This window comes from Mus pahari, chromosome 23 (assembly GCF_900095145.1).
Source record: "Mus pahari chromosome 23, PAHARI_EIJ_v1.1, whole genome shotgun sequence".
NCBI lineage: Eukaryota > Metazoa > Chordata > Mammalia > Rodentia > Muridae > Mus > Mus pahari.
Genome location: NC_034612.1, coordinates 15,961,101 through 15,964,502, shown reverse-complemented (window position 1 = coordinate 15,964,502; position 3,402 = coordinate 15,961,101). Strand labels below are relative to the sequence as shown.

Genomic DNA, 3,402 nt, shown 5'->3' with positions numbered 1-3,402 from the left:
GTTTGGGTAGGGATTTTATTTTGGGTCTCTAGGAGGCTATATCAGAAGCTAAAGCCTAGATGTTGGAAGTTTCTGAGTGTAACTAGGGAAGGAACCGGCCTGAGAGGGGGTCTATGATGTAAGTGGAGCTAGGGTGATGTCACAGAGCACTGGCCGGAGGTTGCGCATCTATTCCACTTGGGGGCGCTAGACTCCCTTGAAGGTGGGTTTACCATCTTAGCAGCTGTGTGTGAAAGCCAGTTCAGCTCCTGAGCCCCACAACTGTTCAACAGGCTTTGGTGCCTGGCCGGTTTCAGAAGACAGAATCTTGACAACTAGATCACATTTTGTTTGGGTAAATACATTTATGAAGTAACTGGGACCCCCATAGCTCCAGAAAGCTAAAAGGTTTCCCTCGTACAGTGAGTAACCATACGTTCAAATGTCTCCCGTGTTTGGGAGCTAGGGAGATGGTCTAGACTACTTAATCTCCTGAGTTTATTATCCTTCCTAACAATATCTAATCCACAATTCCACTAAAATGCCAAAGCTCCTCTTTGTCCATGTGCATTTTAGAAGATATTAGCTCTAAATGGCTGATATTGTCCGGACAAATGAGTCTTGTTGAGGTTGGAGGTGCAATGGCTTCGAGGAATAAACCTGGGGCTGGGTCAGGAGACACAATACAGAAGGCCAGTTGGTGTGCCGTGTTCCTGGGCAGATATTTGTGAATGTAGCCACCAAGCTCAGAGTTTGCAGGTAGAAAAGAGGTGTGGCCACCATTCTGGCTTTTTTTTTTTTTCCTGTTCTGCTTGCTCATTGGGGGCTGGGGGTGGGGCAGGCATGCCAACTCCCAAACTGACCTAGCCATTCAAGGAGAGGTTCCTCAGCAGAGGCAAACTATCTCAGGGCTGAAGAAATGTGTCTCTGAGTATGTTATTCAGAGCTGTAGAGAATCACTTGTAAATTTCCCTATGAACTTTTTTTGTTTTTGTTTTTGATTTTTGAGACAAGGTTCTCTGTGTGTAGCTTTGGCTGTCTGGAAACTCACTCTGTAGACCAGGCTGGCCTTGATCTCACAAAGGTCTGCCTCCCTCTGCCTCTTGAGTGCTGGGATTAAAGGAGTGTGTCAGCCCTCCTATTCACTTCTTATTATGACAAAATTAGATTAGAAGCTCAAACCTGTTTAGCATAGCCTTCTTCATCTGCTCCGAAGTTCTCTTAGAGAAGAGCCTTGGTCTAGCATCCTCTCCCACCCTGCCCCGCCCCATTGTTCTTGCAGGCACTCATATATATGACAGAGGCCACAACATTGTGTCTGGTTTAAACAGGCAAGATCTTCAAACCCAGGCAGTTGGCAAGTATGAAGCCTGAACACAGAAAGATAGCCACAAGACAGTGGACCAGGAATGCTGTGGCCTACCACACCAGGTCTACAACCCTGAAGAAGGCGATGCCTCTGAAGAGGCTGAGCACGCCATCCTTCCAGAAGCAGAGGAGGAGGAAGCCTTCTTCCCAGGCCCTGAGGAACATTGTTGGCTGCAGAATTTCTCACAGATGGAAGGAAGGTAATAAGCCTGTCACCTATTGGAAGGCCATCATTCTAGGTCAACTGCCAACAAACCCATCTCTCTATCTGGTGAAATATGACGGAGTTGACTGTGTCTACGCACTGGAGCTCTACAGTGATGAGAGGATTTTAAAGCTTAAGGTCTTGCCTCACAAAGTCGTGTTTCCTCAGGTGAGAGACGCCCACCTCACGAGCGCCATCATTGGCAGAGCTGTAGAACACATATTTGAGGGCAAAGATGGCTCTAAAGATAACTGAGGGGGTAGTGCTAGCCCAGGTGCCAATCATGAAGGCCTGGTTTTATATCACCTACGGGAAGGATCCGGTCCTCTACATCTATCAGCTCCTGGATGACTACACAGAAGGTAACCTCCGCATCCTTCCTCACCTCCAGCAGAGGTGAGGTCAGACGCTGACAGCAACATCTTGGTAGGTAAATTTGTGCACTACACCAGAGGCGACGGGTCCAAAAAGATCGGCAAGGTAGTTTACCAAGTTCTAGCCAAGCCTTCCGTGTACTTTATCAAGTTTGATGGTGACGTCTATAATCTGGTGAAAAGGATCCCTTAAGGTGAAATTCACAAAGTGCGGGGACATAGATGGATAACTTATGGGGAAAAAAAATAAATGTTTTCAAGTGTGTTGGATACCAAAGGGTCTTTGACAACCCCAGTATCTTTGCCAATGGAATTTGTTTTTCTCTAAAATGTAAAATGTGTGACATGACATGCTGTGTGTGAACACTTTGGTGGAAGAGATGGACTTTGGTGGAAGGAACATCAAAGGAAGATGAAAGCGTCAACTCGGGCTATGAACAGTAAGTACATCTAATGTCACACAGGCTAAAATGAATGGGACTTAGCTGCTCTGGTATGCAGGGAGAGCAAAGAACTGGAGATAGGACTTGGAGAAGCGGGGATGGCAGAAAAAGATGGATGTTTAGGAAGCAGGGGAGAGGGACCAGACATAGGTGGACACTCTGGAGTGAAGTCTGAGGGAGAAACATACAGTTGGGGAAAAAGTGACAGATAAAAGGAATGTGGCCTTGGAACACAAGGGGAAACCCCAATAAACTGATCCAAACAGACTCGGAAATCGGAGAAAATCAGGTTTCATTTGACTGATGAAACCTAATGAAATTTGTCTCTCTTTTTAAGATTTATTATTTTTTACTTATGTGGGTTGGGGTAGGGCATGTGCTTGTGAGTACAGGTGACCACAGAGACGAGTGGTCAGGTCCCCTGGAGCTGGCGTTAAAGGTGGTTGTGAGCCATTGGACGTGAATGCAAGGAACCAAAGCCAGGTCTTCCTCAAGATCAAAAATGTTCTAGACCACTGAGTCATCTTTCTAGGCCCCTAAAGTCATCTTTTAAATAAATCAAATATTCACATGCAGAAAAGAGACCAGGATGAAGGTAAGAAAGATCGAATTGGTGGTGATCTGGAAAAAGACTAAAGGACACATAAAGGCGTAGAGGACACTGAGGGACGAATGAATTCCAAGATGGAGTTCTCAAAAAGCGAAGCAGGAGACCTAGGAAGAACAGAAAGGTTCTGGAAAGAGTTGAATTTGGGCCATATCCACATTGGCTTCTTTAGTTTCTTAACAGATCATCATTACCAAAGGTTGATGTGAGGTGGGGGCTTTCCAGGAGGACATTTTTACCAGGATAACTCAGACTAGTGAATCCAAAACTAAGTTCATATCTATGAGACTCCCAAAAGCATCGTAAAAACCATTAGTTTGTATGGTCACTTTTTTAAAAAAGTAATTTAAAAGAGAAAATGAATATGCTGTGAGCTACTTTCAGGTGTTAAACGGATCCTGTGTAACTTCCCTGAGCATTCTTCGC

General features: G+C 45.3%; 1 pseudogene; it reads left to right on the top strand.

Annotated features, from left to right (window-relative positions):
• Positions 1–1,342: 1,342 nt before the first annotated feature.
• On the top strand, positions 1,343–2,156 carry LOC110313152 (annotated as a pseudogene).
• The last annotated feature ends 1,246 nt before the right edge of the window (positions 2,157–3,402 follow it).